Here is a 17656-nt window from a genome sequence, read left to right as displayed (position 1 = left end):
ACAGATCATTTCCAGGGTTTCACAGATCCTTGTGCTGCCTCGGGCAGACTAGGTCTCTGTGTCCTGATAAACAATGACGATTTTCCTTCAGATTCTGGGATTTTGTCAATTGTTTTTGTCTGTATTTCCAGACCCTACAAAACAAAACCAACCCCTGTAAGGGACAGCAGGAAGGGATGGGATTGGGATTGCAGGAGTTTTGTGGAGAACCTTCTAGGCACTTCCACAGCTGGGAGGGTAGTGGGGTGGGTTTTATTTATTTAGAACAATTCCCATCCCTCAGCTCAGCCCCTGGGATGCATCCCTTGGCCGTGTTTGCCATTCCCATCATTGGGAAGGAAGCAAATCAATGCAATCCCTGGATGGAATTAAAAATAACAGAGTGCTTTCTTTTAATGTCCCATTAAAGACCGAGGCAACACTGCCTGATTTGCTCCTATTTTTTTTTCCTGATTTTTTTTTTTAGCTTTTTGGTCAGCTCTGAGGAAGCTTTGGGAGTGAGGAGGGATTTCAATAATTACCTCCTGATTCCGCCCTGGATACGGTGCCCTATCCCTAAAGCGCAGGCCTTCCACGCCTGCCCTTCATCTGCAACTCCAAGGGAAGCAGTTTTACATGGAGCCACATTGATATTCAAATAGATTCTCGTGGAAGCAGCATTCCAGCCAGGAGCGTGTGAAAGAGCAACTAATGGATTAGTATTTATGGTCAGGTTTAATCCACATTTTAGGATATTGCAGCTGGAAAGGGACAGATGATGAACTCAGTTTTTTTCTTGCAGCCCCCCTCCTTCTCCTCCATCCCTGTTTTACCCACTCCATCTTTCCTTCTTTTCTGCATCCCCCTCCTCCTCTCCGGCCGGCCGGGATGCAGCAGCCTCCTGGCACCGCTGAGCTTGGCAAAATTGATGACAGGACTTTAGGATCCATTAGAAAAACAAATTCTTAAACAGTGTCTTCTAAAATCAATCACTTTTACCTTTAGTGGGATTTATGGCTGCCCTGCCGGCCCTTATTGCAAAGATCCATGGCTGCCAAGAAGGAAAAAAAAAAATTCCAAGTGGCTCAACTCAGGGCTGGAGGCTCTGAACTCTCCTCTTCTCCCCACGGAGGTGACCCCAGGTGAATCCAAAGGGAATATCTGGGTTTCCGAGGGAGTAGATCTGGTTTACGGGGACAGAAATCCTAAGGGAGATGTGGAACATCCCTAAGCCAGGCTCTCCAGGAAGAGATGGGAACCAGGAACGCTCAGAAATGGGAAAAAGGTGTTCCTGAGGTTGTAAAAATATAGAGGTGAGGACAGCACAAGTGAATATTAATGGGGGAGGATTAGGAGCATTTCTTCTGGGGTTGATCCCTGCTTGAATCCAAGGATTTGTTTTATATCCTGGTGTGAAATGTGCAAGAGATGCACAAAATTGTGGGATCACATCCTTGGAAGCGTCCAAGCTCAGGCTGGACAGGGCTTGAAGCAACCTGGGATGGTAGAAGGTGTCCCTGCCCATGGCAGGGAGTGGGAATGAGATGATCCTTATATCCCAACCCAAACCATTCTGGGATTCAATGATTCCATACACAAGGTGATAATTCCATGGGGGAGGAGGAAAAACATCCAGTTAATCAGAGCAGGATGGATCAGAGCAGCAGGAAGGAGCCTCCTGGTGCTGGGAGTCATTCCAGGATGAGGGGCAGAGTGGTGAACTTCCTAAACACGGAGACATGCACAGGAGAGGGGAATAATCTTCTCAGGGATGGATTGATGGAGGATATCCACATATCCAGCAGCACAGGGATCAGACCTGAGAGGAGAGAGGATTTTGGAGATTCTGTTATGGCTTTTCCCTTTGGATTGCTTTTTTTTTAGGGTTCAGAAAAGTGTAGGGAAAAGAAATCTCTTCCAGGGACCTATTTAAAGAAAATATGCAAAATTTACCAAAAGTGTGACATATTCTTGGAAATTTTAAGGGATTTGGTTGGTTTCAGGGATCCCAGCTTTCATTTAAACTGGATTCACTGGTAAGAGGAAAAAAAAACAAAAAGGGAAAACTTTTTCCACAGATATATTGTGCCTCCAGGTATTCAATCCAAGCTGGGCATGGATCAGAGGGAAATTCTTTTGGTTTGAACCTCCTGATGCTTCCCAGAGCCATTTCTCCTCACTTTGAGGAAACTGGGAAGGCTGAGCTGGAAAATCAAGGAGGTAAAAGTGGGATAAACAGGGAGAAAAAAGGGGAGCGGTACAAGAAGCGCATCCAGGACTCTGAGCACCTTCCCTGCCTTGGCTCCAGGGCCAGGAGAGGCCAATGCCAGGACATGAGTAAATCCAGGGAGAAGCTCGTAATTCCTATCGATTCTCCAGCAGGCAGCACGAGGTGGATAAAAATGCTTGTTCTATCATTTAGAAAAATGGCAATATTATGATAGAAGGGATTGATTTTCCTCTTTAGGAATATTCATAAACACCGGTTCCAAGAACTGATAAATCCTTCCCCTGCGCTGAGTAAATCATTCCCAGGGCTTCCCAGAGCGCTGGGGGCAAGGGAGGATGTGATTTTTAATTCCTTCTGGAGGAGCTGGGAATGGGGGGAGCCTGGAGGTGCAGGTCACCCACAGCCAGACCTTCCTTCTGAGGGACTTCAAAATCCCATATTCCTCATTATTTTCCTGTTTTGGAAAGCTGGGAAAAGAGGCTGAAGGCTTCCCTCCCTGGCCCTAGTTTTGATCACACTAAATCAGCTGAATCTGGGTTTTTTTTCTGTCTGCAAATTCCAGTTTCTCCCCTTTTTTGTGATGATATGGGAATGTGAACTCCAACTGGGATGTGAATCCTAATCCCTTCAGGAATTTTCCCTGGGATAAGGCCATCTCATCCTGGCTTTTTCTCCTTCCCTTTATCCATTCCCAGGGACAGAACCACATCCCACATGCCTGGTGTGAGCGAATCCCTATTTTCTTCCCAGAAAAGGCAGATAAAATACACCAGGATTGTGGAGATCCTGTCTAAGCCCATCCAAAAAACCCTTGGCACACTTGGCCTCCACTTCCCACTTCTGGTTTAAGGTGGGATTCTTTCCCTCTCCATGAATTTATAAGCCACCTCCAGGCTGCTGGCATCAACCAAACCCCAAAATTTGGCCTCTGGGGTGGAGGCCACAGAGTTGGAGGCACATTCCAGCTGCATTCCCACCTCCCAAGGTTGTCCAGGAGCTCACCAAGGAGTGTTCACATCCCTGGAAGTGCTCAAGGCCAGGGTGGGTGGGTTTTGGAGCAACCTGAGGTTGTGGAAATTTGCCCATGGCAGGGTTTGGAACTGGATGAGCTTTGAGATCCCTTCTAACTCCATAAGCCTGCGAGAAGGATTTATCAAAAAAAAACCAAAACAAAACAAAACAAAAAAAACCCACAAAAAACAAACAAACAAACAAACAAAAAACTGGAAGAACCTGATCCTGCTGGACGGAATTTGGTGAGCATGGGCATTCCAAGCTTAAATTAGCTTGGAATCTTCTTCCCTGTGGGAACACTGATCCCCTTCCCACTGGTGTTTCCAGAATTCTCCTGGCTCAAGTGCCTCTGGATGTGGCCTTAAATCCCCACCTTTCCTGTGGAATTTCCTGGAACAGCAGAAGTAAAAAGCAAAGTATCCTCACTTCTCCAGCTCACTCCTAACATCTTGCCTGGAGGGAAATACCGACAATGTGGATATTTGCAGGATATTTGGATACCTGAGGAAGAGCTTTATCCACTGAGCAAAAAAAAAAAAAAAAAAAAAAAAAAGGAAAATCCATGTGTGTCCTGATAAAAAATATTAGCAATTTTTATTACCTTTTAGATTTTACTCCTGCACTAATCCATTTTAATGAGGTCAGCCCGCCTGGCTCCAGGTACCCGGACTAAGTGGAGCAGTTTAATGTCGGGATCAGGGATGAGGAGCACAAGGAAGGGGGGTCTGGATGTTGGACTTTATATCACCCAAAATTACGGCGTAAAAATTGACTCCGTTTGCACATTTTTAACTGGATTTGAAATCGACACCATGTGTAATTATAAAAAGGGATATATCTGCTGGGAATGGGATGAAGCACAGGATTTTCTGTAGGAAAAATTTGCTTATTAGTGCACAGGGAAGATTTACGGGATGATATAATTATTTATTAGGATGTATTTTGTGGAGAAGGGATCATATTATCCATATATTTCCTGCATTATAGCTCTGGACAGTCAATATTAATATTGCTGGAATTTATGATTGGGTTTTAGAAAACCACTTTTCCCTCTGTTGTTCCACTCCTTTAGGGAGTAGTTACAAGGATTGGAATATGGGAATATCAAGAAGATCTTCCTGAAAAACTGGAAATTTACAAAAATAAAGTTGGAGACAACCTGGAGAGAGGGACTGGGGAGAGACCAAATTGTTCCCTATGATAGGAACCCACCTCTCATCCTGTCCTGGATATGAAAAATGATCCATAGAATCATGGAATGGTTTGGGTTGGATCATCTTGACATGGGCCGGGACACCTTCCACTATCCCAGGTTGCTCCAATCCCCATTCAGCCAGGCCTGGGACACTTCCAGGGATATTGAATCCCCAACCAGGACATGCCCACCGTTCTTCCATGACCAAGAGGAAAACCAGAACTCCCCTGGGGGATTCCTTCTTCTCCTTCCTCCTCTTTTGCTCCCAGTTTTTTGGAATTACAACTCCTGGGGGTCAGGCTTGGCTTTGGGGACCACCTTGAGATTTGGAGACCACCTGAGGCTTTCCAAGCAGCTTCTTCCGGACCTTGTGGGACAAGAACAGGGTTTGTTGCCATTTTCACGTGGCATTTTTTGATACATCGAGCTGTCCCTCACCCTTGTCTGGTTGTTGCTTTGTGGGAGGGAGGGAGCCTGACAGGCATCAAGTTTGATGGGAAATTGATAAGCATCGATAGTGGAGATGGGAAAAGGCCTGGAGGGAGATCTGAGGATGGATGAATATGCCGGGGAGATGGATTTGGACAGAGCTCATCTGTATCAGATAAGGATCAATACATCTATACCTCTTTTACACCCATCGGTTGTTATCAATGGCCGCCCGACTTATTTGATCATTTCTGTTTTACAGGATGAAGGAAACATTTTCCTTGGATCCACGCACAGAAGGAGGGAAGGGAGAGCATCGGATATCCAAGAGATTGATGCTACAGAAGCCCTAAATTGCATCTTTACCCTCTCTCCTGTTTGCTCTGCTCCCCCTCACTCTGAAAATCACCCTGAAATTCCACTGTCAGAGAGGTCCCCAAATCCTGGGACTGGGAGATGGGATCCATCTGTACAGTTTTATCTGGGATTCTCAACCCTGGCAGCACCAAGTCTTGTTTTTCCTGTAAATCCCATGTAATAAACCCCTGGGAACTGTGCAACAAATTGCTTAAGTTGCTGTTTTCTCTCCAGCCTCTCCCCCGCTCCCTATCCATGATCCTCCCCCCAGGCTTTGGCTGTTTATTGCCAGTGGAATCGATTCGGGATGGTTTCCCCCCCCTCCTCCTCTTCCCTCTGCCCCCATCTCCCACCCTCTCTCCTCACTCCCATCACCTTTTCCCCCTCCCTCCCCACCTTCCCGGAGCTCCGGGGAGCCCGGTCAATCCATCACCGTGTCCCAGGCGTGTGACAGCCCCTCATAAATGCGCCACAATGAGCCCAAATCAGCACCAGCCCAACCAATTTCGCAGAGCAGGAAACATCTGAGGAGCTGAATCCCAGCGTGCCGGAGATTGGAATTGGGAAATTGGTTCTACTCCTCTTCCGTGGTGCTTTTTAATATTTTTTTTTTTAAGCTTACCTATAGATTCTCTCCCTCTTTAGATACGTATTTAAGGTAATTCTCTCCCACTTAAATCTCCAGTGCTTATTCCACACGGACAGCGTGGCCCAGTTGCTCTCTCCCTCTCTCCCTCTCTCTCTCTTCCCTCGATTAGGAGAGGGTTTTATTGGGAAACTTGCTTAGGCTGCAGGAATGTGCTGCCTGCAGCAGATTGAGGCTGCAAGCGGGGCTGGGCTCCAGCTCCCCCCCTGCCAGCCATCCCGGGAGTCCCTGCTCTCTCTTTTTGGGGGATGGAAATCATGGAAGGCCACTTTTCCCGTGGAATTGGCCTGTGTGGGGTGTGAGCGCTTTATTCCCACCCAGAGAGGGTAAAGAACGGGGTTAATGCACATCCTCGTGGAGTTATGGATGTGTGACCTCACTCTGGGAGCGCTCAGTAGTCAAAGGGCAGCGATTCCGTGGAGATTTTGTCATCCCAAAGAACATTTGTCCCACTCGGATGAATGATGACCTGAGCCCCAAGGACTCGGCAATGGCATGGATGGATGTTCCCTTTGTTCTGAAGGCACTTAGGGGACATGAATCCCACACGGAATTTGAAGGGAGAGCTTTTCAGAGCTGGGATGACCTTCTGGTCACTGCTGGTGGGTGAAGCTGAGGTTTTGTGGTGCCAAACTGGGAGACGTTCCCTGTTCGTGGCATGGATGGGATGCAGATATTTGTGTTGAGGCAGCAGAAACATGGAAAATAAAATCACAGGAAAATTCTGTCTTCAGTCTGGAAAGCTCAAGATTAACCCCCACTTAGAGGTAGAACTATCCATGGGCTCTTCCAGTGGAGGGACTGGAAATTAGGAGAGAAAAGGGTAGGAAAAAAACAGAAAAAATGAGGTGGGGCTTCAGGAAACACTCAGTTAATGTTGGATGGTTGTGGGTGCGTCACAAGGGTTAAAAAACAGGGAAAAGACAAACTGGATGGATGAAGCCGGGAAAAATCTGTGAAGGGCTGCGAAATATGAGACTGCCTCTGGCTCTGGAGTTGCAAACTGGACAGTTTGGAAAACAGGGATGGTATTTTTGGGAGCTTTCATTAAGATCATTTTGTGTTTTAGAGATCCCGGTGGGAGATGAGCTCCACCAGGCCAACCTGGTCCGGCCTTTCTTAGGGAATGATGTGAATGCCATGAAATGTTTCTGAAGGGATCCAGTAGGAAAGGTTTATATAGATATATATAAATGATTTACTAGGGCCTGGAGTGACTGGAAAATGGGTGAACGGCTTCCCACTGCCAGAGGGCAGGGACAGATGGGATATTGGGAAGGAATTCTTCCCTGTGGGAGTGGTGAGGCCCTGGAATGAAATTCCCAGAGAAGCTGTGGCTGCTCCATCCCTGAAAAAGCCCAAAGCTGTGTTGGACAGGGCTTGGAGCAGCCTGGGATAGTGGAAGATGTCCCTGCCTGCGGAACTGGATGATCTTTACTGGATGATCCCTTCCAACCCCAAACCCTTACGGAATTCTATGAGTTGCATCCAAGACAGGATGGAAAAGCCTCCATCCAGCTTTTCCCTCAGGTTCCTGGCACCAGCTAAAAATAAACCAAATAATTTTGAGAATCATCCTGGGAAGCTGCTCCCAAACCAGTGGGGAGAAGGTCATGGATCTCCTTAGATCCTGGCTGACACCTCCAAGAAAATTCCTGACCTTGCACTTGCTCGTGTAACCTGGGTGGTTTTCCAAGGACATTCAGGTGTGACCTGGGTGGTTTTCCAAGGACATTTTGGTGTAACCTGCGTGGTTCTCCAAGCACATTTAAGTGTGAGCTGCGTGGTTTTCCAAGTACATCAATGTGGCACCTGGCTGGTTTTCCAAGCACATTTAAGTGCCACCTGGGTAGTTTTCCAAGGACATTCAGGTGTGACCTGGGTGGTTTTCCAAGAACATCACGACCCCAAATTCCAATGCAGCCTCTCACCCAAGCTGCCGAATATTCTTCCTTCACCTCTTGCCACTTGAGCCATTACACTCAGAGCTTCCCTGAGTGCCCAAGGGCCTCTCCCTGGTGATCACTCATCCCGGGAAATTGTTACGAGGCAGATAATTAATTGTTGCGAGTCACTAAAAAAATGATCATTCTTTGCAGAAAATTACCCCGATGTTCTGCAGAAATGTTAATGCTCGCAGCCATAAAATGAATGGGGAGCTACAGCTCCAGCTGCCAGGAGAGCCGTGAGTTATAATCCCACCACTGGATGCGGAAAGCTCGAGCTTCCAGACGTTTCTGGAGAGAGGGAATGCATTTTCACTGGATAACAGTTTAGTTTTATGATTATTTTTTCCTGCCCCAGAGTCCGCAGTTGAGTATTAATGACTGAAGCAGGGATAGGCACGGTTTTGCTGATCCCAGCTTGGCGTGGAGTGAGGCTTCATATTTATTTCCATCTGGCTACTGGGATTTTACTCCAAACAGTTGGATAAAAGGACTTGGAAAGTCACGGCAAGCCTGGTCAGGTTTTTAGGGCTGTATTCCATTGCCTCCTGGGATTAAAGAGCTGGGATTTAGGAACAGCAGGGAGACAAAATGAAAATTAACAAGTCAATTGCTGAGAGTTAAAAAGTCTTAATTTTCTCTCCTATCAAAATCCAGTTGGAGCAGGTGGAAAGGTGGTCTGGACACAGTCTTTGTCCCCATATCCCAATAAATCCAGCCTAGCGAGGCTTAGGATCTCTAAAGGTTTGGCTTGGGAGTCAGGATAACTCCTGACAGTGCATCCAGCAGAGTTCCTGTGGCTCACAATGCAAACGCTGCTGATTCCAGAGCCCAGCTGAGGTGGGCAGGTGTAAAGAAGGACACAGAGTGGTTTTGGAAGGAATTTCTCCCATCCCTCTCCGAGATGAGACCTGACATTTTTATCGATTTCCATTTGTTCTGGAGCAGCATTTGCATCACTCACTCCCCAAATGGAATGAGGAGATGACTCAGATCACAGCTGCTTTCCCAAATGTGGTTTGGGTTTTTTATTGTTGTTCAAGAAATGTTCATTTCCCAAAGGATCAGCTCTTGGCTTTCTTCTTCCATGCTTGAATTCCAGTGACTTCACCTCCAAGAAATGGGGTGGGTTTCCCGGCTGCAGGGAAGTCAGCAAGTGAGACAAACACCTCCTCCCTCTCTTCCAAGCTTTTGTTTTCCCTGTTTTTCATGCAGCCGGGTTGAAATCCATCTGTGGACAGCAGGGGAGAAGAAAATTATCTTTCTCTTCCAGCATGAGTCCAAGATCCAATAGATCCATGTCATATTCCAAGGAAAGCCACTAATCAGGGTATGTTGTTGGATAGGTGGAATTTGCTGGATGGAGCACTGGGGGTGAGAAAAGTACAGGGAGCAGAAATGGTGGAGAATCCAGTTTGGTGCAAAGGGGATGGATTCCAAGACAAACAGTCGGAATCAGGGAGTGACAGAGCAGGGAAATCCTGCAGGAATTTGGGTTGTTTCCAGCTGAGAGGAGAAATCCAGCCTTTGAATCCAATAAACAAATCAGGCAGAGGGAGGGAAGGGTTTGGTGGGAAGGTTTAGAAGCTGACACAGCGGGAAAGATTTGGGTTGGATATTAGGCAAATGTTCCCAAATGGAATGAGTGAAGGAATGTCTTGGAAGGAGAAGGATCTCCAAACACTGGGAGAGTTCGGGACCAGGTCAGGCAGAACCTGGGAGGAGCAACATGGATCCTGCTACTCCTACCCTGAGGAGAAGGAATGACTCCATGGACTCATGGAGTGGTTTGGGTTGGGAGGGACCTTCAGGACCATCCTGTTCCAAGGACAGGGACACTGTCTATTGTCCCAGGGGGCTCCAAGTCCTGACCAACCTCTCCTGGAACACTTCCAGGGAAGGGGTAGTCACAGCTACTCTGAGAATTCCGTTCCAGCCCCTCACCACCCTCACAGGCAGGAATTCCTTCCCAAAATCCCATCTAACCCTGCCTTCTGGCAGTGGGAAGCCATTCCCTCTGTCCTGTCCCTCCATCCCTTGTCCCAAGTCCCTCTCCAGCTTTCCTGGAGCCCCTTCAGGCACTGGAAGGAGCTCTGAGCTCTGCCCAGAGCCTCCAGTTTGAACACCCCCTGCTCATCCCTCTCTGGATCCAGAGCAGAGATATTCCAACCCTCTCCACGACCCTTTAGTGACTATTCCACCCTCTTTTCCAGGTTTTTTTCCAGGCTGTTTTTCCCCACATAACCGAAACCCTGCTAGAGAACAGCCTTTCCACAGTCACACCTTTGGTTTCTGCTGATCAAAGCCAGGCTCAGAGGGCTGATGGAGCTTCCTGACTCCAGGACTGATCCCTCCTCAGTGCTTCCAACTCTAATGAGCTGTCTGGGAAGAGGAAAGGGAGACAGGAAGGTGCTTTGCCATCCTGAGGTGACATAAACTTGTCACTGATGCCTCCTTTGATGGCCTCTCACCAGGGAATGTTCCACAGGGATGCTCAGCTTGTTTGGGATTCGTGTTTTTTATCCCTCATCATTATCAGGCTTTGATGAGTGACAGCGACCGGTGCCACCCTATGGAAAGAGAAATCATGGAAAGCTGCACTGGCAGAGGATTCATGCAGCAAGAAGCCCCCACAAGGTGGTCTTGTGATCCATCCAGCTTTGTTCAGAGCAGGCAGAAATGCCCAAAAAACAGGGATACCATCCGTGGCATCCAATTAAAACAGACCTACTATAAAGAAAAGGACCTCTGCTTGTCCCAGTCTCCCTGTCCGGATCTCTTTCCAGATGTGGCAAACATTCCATGCGAAAGTTGTATCTCCCTCTACCCGCACAGATCCATGGATATTTTCCAGCTTTGGATGCAGAATCCCTGCTCCATCTCCATCCAAGAAGGATAGAGATACATCTGGGAGTGGAGGTCATGTCTTCCATGAAATCCAGGAGAGACACCACTCCCAAAAACCCAGGATACACCGCATGGAATTCCCCCTGGAATACACCAGAGGCATTTGCTGGTGAAGGTGATCAGAATTTCAACCAGGGACTTGGAGAACCTGTGGGATCTTCATCCCTGGAGGCATCCAGATCTCAGCTGGAAAATCACAGGATCATTGAGGTTGGAAAAGACCTCCAAGATGGTTTAGTCTGATCTGTGACCCAAACTTATACCCCAAACCAGAAGCGCCACATCCAATCATTCCTTGGACACCTCCAGGGTGGGGGGACTCCACCACCTCCCTGGGCAGCCCCTTCCAATGCCTGATCACCCTTTCCATGAAGAAATTCCCCCCATGTCCAGCCTGAGCCTTTCCTGGAGCAGTTTGAGGCTGTTTCGCCTTGTCCTGTCCCTTGTTCCCTGGGAGAAGGGGCCAACTCTGAGCATCCTGTTCTAAGTCTAAAACTGACTTTATCCTCAACATTGAGGGGCATTAAGCAGAGCTTTGGACAGGAGGTTGCCAGAGGTTCCTTCCAAATGTCTTTGGATTCTACGATTTAGACAAAAAACTGTGGAAAATTCAAAGTTGGCTTTTAGCTGTGAGATTAATGAGGATTTTGAGTGCTGGTCCTTCTTTCCAATCTCTGGGGTTAAAACCCATTCCCAAAATTCCTTCCCAATGCCACGTGTGATTCCGTTCATCAGTTTCCATTTCCATGGGATGCAATCCCATCTTATTAATTTTAAATTGCCCAAATAATCACTACCCTCTTAATTGTCTGCTTAATAAAGACCCTGATCCCCAAGGGCTTATTGAGGCTTATCTATTCCTGGGTGACCTGGTGGGTATTGATTATTTGCTCGTTAGTCTTTATTAAGGATGGGTTTTAATCAACCATTGGAAGATAATCCAGAAGCCAGCAGAAGCTTTTCTTGGGAGATATTTCTCACCTCCAGATAGGACATCCCAGAAAAAATGATGTTCATTTGCAGATCTTCCGGGGAGAAAGCTGGATCATGGTTTCGGTTTCCTGGGATTTTTATGATTCCAACTTGTTTCTGCTTTGTGGTGTTGTCCAAAACATGCCCAAATCAGGAAAACATCCTTAAAATGAGATCTAAATTGCAGAATTTGCAGCCCTTCAGAAAATTCTGCTCACTTTCCCTGGGTGGGAAAGTGATCCCTGGGTTTTCCAGGCTGGATGTGACCAGAAATCACCGATTCCTTGTGTCCACAAGTTCTGCTCCAGTATGGAGGGAATACCAGTGCCCTTTGTCCCAGGAATAATGTGGGTGCAGAAAAATATCCATCCTGGGAGAAAAAAGGAACTGCTTTTCTGTGTCTTCCTTGGTCCCCAGATGGTGGGACAAGACCAGCATCCCTGAATCCACAGGACATGGAGGCAGTGAGGATGCTGGATAGGATTTGGGATGGTGAACACAGCTCCTGCCTCTGTTTTTCCTCTCCAAGGTACCTCTTTCTTCTTTTCTCCCCAGGATTCTGGTGTGGGCTCGGTACAGAAATATCTGTGTGAGACCTTTGTGGAATCTGGGACACCCTTCTGAGGCTGCCAGATATTTTATAGGATCTCGAGGGAATTTTTTTTGGATCAGAAACAGGTCAGGCTGGGGAATGAGACTTTGCCCAGGTGAGGCTTCCAGAGAGGACCTGTGCAGGTGTGGAGGTGTCTAAGGCCTCTCATCAGAACCTTTCCAAGCTTGGTTTCCCACCTGGAAGAGGAAAAGATTTCTGGAATCTTGGTTTTTCTGGAATCTTTGGTTTTTCCACCCTTTCCTTCCCAATGGAAAGCCCTGCCTTGCCTTGCCTTGCTGCACAGGGGGTGATTTTAAAGGCAGAATGATGAAGGGGAGGGGGGAAAAGAAAGATTCCTCATTTTCTTGGGGGCCAAATTAATGGAAAATCAATCCGACCTCAAAAATCCATTAACGGTGATAATGCACCGGTGACGTGGCAGGAAATCCAATAGTGGGAATTAAAGTGGGGCTCTCCCACTTTCCTGCAGCCTCGGGAATTTGTGGGGATCGTGCTGGGGGCAGCAGATTCCGAAGAGTGCAGAAACCACTTCACCTTTTCCCAAGATGTCCTGGATTCCCCTGGCAGCTCCCTCTGTGCCCAGAGCATCTGCTTGGAGGGTTGAAAATCCCTCAGCGATTTGTTCCATGGGTCACTCAAGGGAGGGTGTGAGTAATTTTTAGGGAAAATCTCCTTCTGGATGTACCAGGATAGAGAGAAACCCACCCTGACCTCAGTTTGGGGCTCTTTGGAATTTTGATCCAAGATCTGAGTCCGAGAGTATCCCAGACACCCTCAGGAAAACAGGTCCTGAGCTGCCTCTTCTCCTCTGCTTGGCTGCCTTCCACAGGGATTGGATACAACTTTGGGAAGGAAAAAACCTTGGATCAGGGCTGCCATTCTGCAAAGAGGTGAAATCACACAGGGAAAAGTCAAAATCCATGCCAGGAATCTCCTGGGATAAATACCACATAGTGCCAAGAATTCCCACCCCTCTGCCAGTTTTGGGACCACGTGGATCAGTCTCACCAGGGGTCACCGAGTGGATCCCAGTGTGTCCCAGCACTGTCCTACAAACCCAAGGCTTGGGAAGATGAGTTTGCCTCTGGAATCCAGTCTTGGATGAGCATCAGCCCTCACAAACATCACATCCACATCCTCGCTTGCTCCATTACTGATGGATCTTTCCCATTCCCCATGTAATGGAAGGTGCCTGGCAGGGCCCATCCAGCCCCATGGAGGTTCCCCCTCTCCCCCTCCCTCCCTCAGCTCCGTCTGCTCCCCCACAGCCCTCAGATCCCGGGATTTATGAGCCAGCCTTGCATTATGAGGTGAGTGACTTATCGCTCTGTCAGGGCCGGCGTTTTAAGACAGAATTATATGGGAGAGGGAAAAGATTTTTACCAAATTAATGAAAAATCAATCCAGCCTCAAAAATCCATTAATGGTCATAATGCACTGGTTCCAGATAGAGAGATAGCGGAGAATCCAATAGTTCCTGTTAAATACCTCTCCTGGAATGGAGCGCCTGGGATATAACTCATTCATTAGGCTGCCGATGTTTACTTTTTAAAGTGACACCAATCCCTGTCCCTGCAGGATTCCATGAAGAATTTATAAGCCCACATTCCCCCAGTGCCCATCTCCGGGGCCAGCCTCGAGGAATTGATCCTCTGATCCCTTTTCTCCCCCTCCCCGGGACAATCCCTGCTGAGGCAGGGCTGGGATGGCTCCGTTCCTACAGCTGATGGTTTCCAGCCTTCCCTAAAGTCCGGCTTTCACCCCAAACTGCTCTCCCAGGATCTGACCTGAGCTGGGGGGTGTCTCCTCAGGTCAGGTCTTAAAGTAGAGCTTGGCTTAATCTCCTCCCTGCACAGCCTGGGACTGATCCTGCTCCCTGCTCAGCCTCATCCAGCTGTGGAGAGTGGGGATGGCTCCAGGAAACTGGGAATCAGTGCTGGTGCTTCCCCATTTCCCAGGTTTCTCAGGCTGAATTGGGATCATTCAGCCTGGAAAAGAGAAGCTTTGGAGTGACCAATTGTGGCCTTCCAGTTCCTGAGGGGAATTTACAAGGAAGATGGGGCCAAAAGGAGTGACAGGGAAAGGGGGATAGGTTCAAGCTGAGAGTAGGTTTAGTTTAAATATTGGGAAAAAGATTTTTCCTGGGAGTGTGGAGAGGAACTGGAACAACAGCAAAAGCCTCAAAAAAACCCAATTCATGCCATTCCTCCTCCATTTCTGATTCTCCATGCCATGGTCCAGTCTTCTGGAGAGGCCTGATGGTGGGAATTACATCCCACTGTGGTGTGTCCCAGTATCTTTAGGATGCTGAGCCCCAGAGATGGAATAGAACACATTTTTATCCTGTAAAGTGCCTGATATTCCAAGGAGAAAACTTATCTAAGGCACTGCTCAGCACGAGGGGGGTAGGATGGACCATTACCACTGCCCAGCATGTCCTGATCATGCACTGGAGTGGATGGGAATTCTGCTTTTCCCAGGAAACTGCACCAAAGTCCAAGTGTTTGGTGAAATGAAGTCAAAAAACAGAGACTGAATTTAAAACTTTAAAACAAAAGATATTTCCCCTGAAGGGGGTCTCAGTTGTTGCTCACTAGGAGGATCCTTGGAGATCATCGGATCAAACTCATCCAGCTCCAGCGTCCTGCACTGGATGTTCCTGTTCTTTATCAGGCCTGGAAATTTCTCCTCCTCATGGAAAAGTGCAGAACATTCAGTCTTGTCCAGGAGCCAGAGCTGAGTTGTGCTTTTGGAGCTGCTCTGATCTCCCTTCCCTTTGCTTTACAGCTTTCACAATCCCTGGGATTCCTGCACTGCCACAGATTCCTTCCTGATCTACGCTGGGCTCAGGAAAAGGTGGGATCAGGACCTGGCACATTGGGATGCAATGCCTGGATAGAGTCAGATCCACACTTCGACCCTGCTAAATGTCATAATGCACCAGGCTTTTGTTTCCTTGGAATCTTTTAAAAAGCAATAAAAGGCCCCAGAATCCCGGGAGCACCAAACATCCAACAAAGTGACAGCCTGTCAAAGCTGCCTCCCCGAGAAACCCTGGGCCCAGCAAATTTTAAGCAGGAAAATTTATTCCTGTGTCGCTCATCTCTCCGAGTGAAAAATGGCCAGGGCTCCTCTTTTGCATGAGGGCTGGAAAACTCCACGGTGCTCAAACAAGCGGAGCGGCCTCCAACAGGACCATTCATCATCCGGAAAAGGCAGCGGCGACAACCCCAGCGCCAAAAAAAACGGGAAAAAAAATTAAGTTGTGGGTTTTATCCAAGCTTAAATGATCTCGGCCATTAATACGACACGACAGGCAGAGCACCACGCTTCCCTGGCTTCCCCGGTTTCCTTGGGATCTAACAGAGGTCTCCAGGACAGCGGCTCTATTACCTGGTCATCTTTGCTGCTGTGGTTTCCCAGTTCCAGGGAGTTTTTCCAGGGGATTTTGGGCCTGCTGCCCAATGTTTGTGTTGAGTTTGTGTGGATTTCTAGGATGGGCACAGAGCAGGAGGGTGGGATGAGGAGCTGGGAAAGAGATGAGGGAGCAGTTTCTTCCACCGAGTTGGGAATGGATTTTTTTTTTCTGGAGATGACTTGGAGTAGGAAGATTCCAGATTTGCTAAATTTATTTTTTTTTTCCACAAGCCACACTTCCACTTTGACTTTTTTTGATCTGTCTGAGCTTTGGGATGTTAACCCATCACTAGAAGTGTCCAAGGCCAGGTTGGACAGGGCTTGGAGAAGCCTGGGATAGTGGAAGGTGTCCCTGCTCATGGCAGGGGTTTGGAATGAGATGATCTTGAAGGTTCCTTCCAACCCAAACCATTCCAGGATTCTGTGACCGCTCTTCAGCTTGTAAAGCAATCATCTGTCACAGACCCCTCTGCCTTCCATGTTTGTATCCCATGGGATTAGTCCAAACAGTCCTAGATCTTCTCTCCAAATATCCAGGGCTTTGATCCTTCTGTTTGTCTTGCTCTTTTCCCTCAAGATGCAGAATCCTGGAATTACTTGGTTGGAAAAGACCTCCAAGATCATTGGGTCCAACCTGGGACCAATCCCCACCTTATCACCAGCCCAGAGCACTGAGTGCCAGGTCCAGGAATTCCTTGGATACCTTCAGGAATGGGGACTCCACCGCCTCCTTGGACAGCCCCTAACTGCCTTTTCCATGACGAAATTCCTCCTGATGTCCAACCTGAACCTGCCCTAAATGATCCTGCATTTGGGAATGTGAATACAGACATAGACTTTTCCAGGAGGTGACAGTGACACCTCCAGGTGGTCCCAGATGGAGACTGAAGGTCTGACCTTCCTCCTGGGCACAGGTGGGATTCTCCCTCCTCCCACCCTACTGGGACTTTTCCAGGTCCTCACATGGGAACCATCACGTGGAGCACATCCGTGACCACCTGCGGAACAATTCCACGGGCGGCAGGAGGACGTGGATCAGGATTTTATTTAGAAACTCTGACTGATAAGGAGCTTAGATCCAGATCCTGTGGATCTTAATCCTCTGGGAGTTTCGAACGCAGAGACAAAATCAAAACCAGAAGAGGAAACTTTCACTTTCTTCCTTCTCCAAGAGGTCTTGGAATGGGTGGGATTGGTCCCTTGCCAGCATGAGGGAGCTGAGTTGATGGGAATTTCTGGCCATTCTCATCATTCTGCATCACCCTCACCCAGCTGGTGCCATCACCATCTCAGAAAGACTCGAGTGGACTTTTCTGGCCCCAAAATTTCTTCCCAATCTTTCCTCATGGGCTAAAATTTGGGGTTGCCCAATCCCTGTGTCTTGCCCTTGTCACCCGTCCTGTGCCTGGTGACAGTGACCTGAGGGGCTGGCAGGAGATTTGTCACCTGCAGGGCTACGTGCAGTGGATCTGTGGTGACGTTTTGTCCCCAAGCCGGCTGAGCTGCCCCACATTTGCAGCTCCACGTGGTGACATCACCTCTTCCACAGCCCCACGTGAGCCTAAGATGCTTTCAGGGGCTTGCAGGGTGATGAAAATCCCAACAGGAGCCTGAGGATCTGTTTTCCCACTGGGAAAGTTTCCTCTCCCTGTGTGCAGACGTTTTCCACCATTCCAAACATTTAACTCTCCCACTTCCTCAAGCCCAGGGAGATCCTGGAGAGGTACAAATGTTGCAGCCCGAACCTTGATGTGCCTCTCGCAAGGGTGGAAGGAGAATCATGGAATGGTTTGAGTTGGAAAGGGCCTTTAAGATCATGGAATTCCAACCCCCAACCGTGAGCAGGGACACCTTCCACTATCCCAGGTTGCTCCAAGCCTCATCCAACTTGGCCTGCAGCAATTCCAGGGATGGAGCAGCCACAGCTTCTCTGAGAATTCCATTCCAGAGC

The sequence above is a fragment of the Taeniopygia guttata genome, chromosome 2, assembly GCF_048771995.1.
Source record: "Taeniopygia guttata chromosome 2, bTaeGut7.mat, whole genome shotgun sequence".
NCBI classification, from domain to species: Eukaryota; Metazoa; Chordata; class Aves; order Passeriformes; family Estrildidae; genus Taeniopygia; species Taeniopygia guttata.
The sequence above is the reverse complement of the archived record's forward strand: the minus strand, read 5'-3'. Positions refer to the sequence as shown.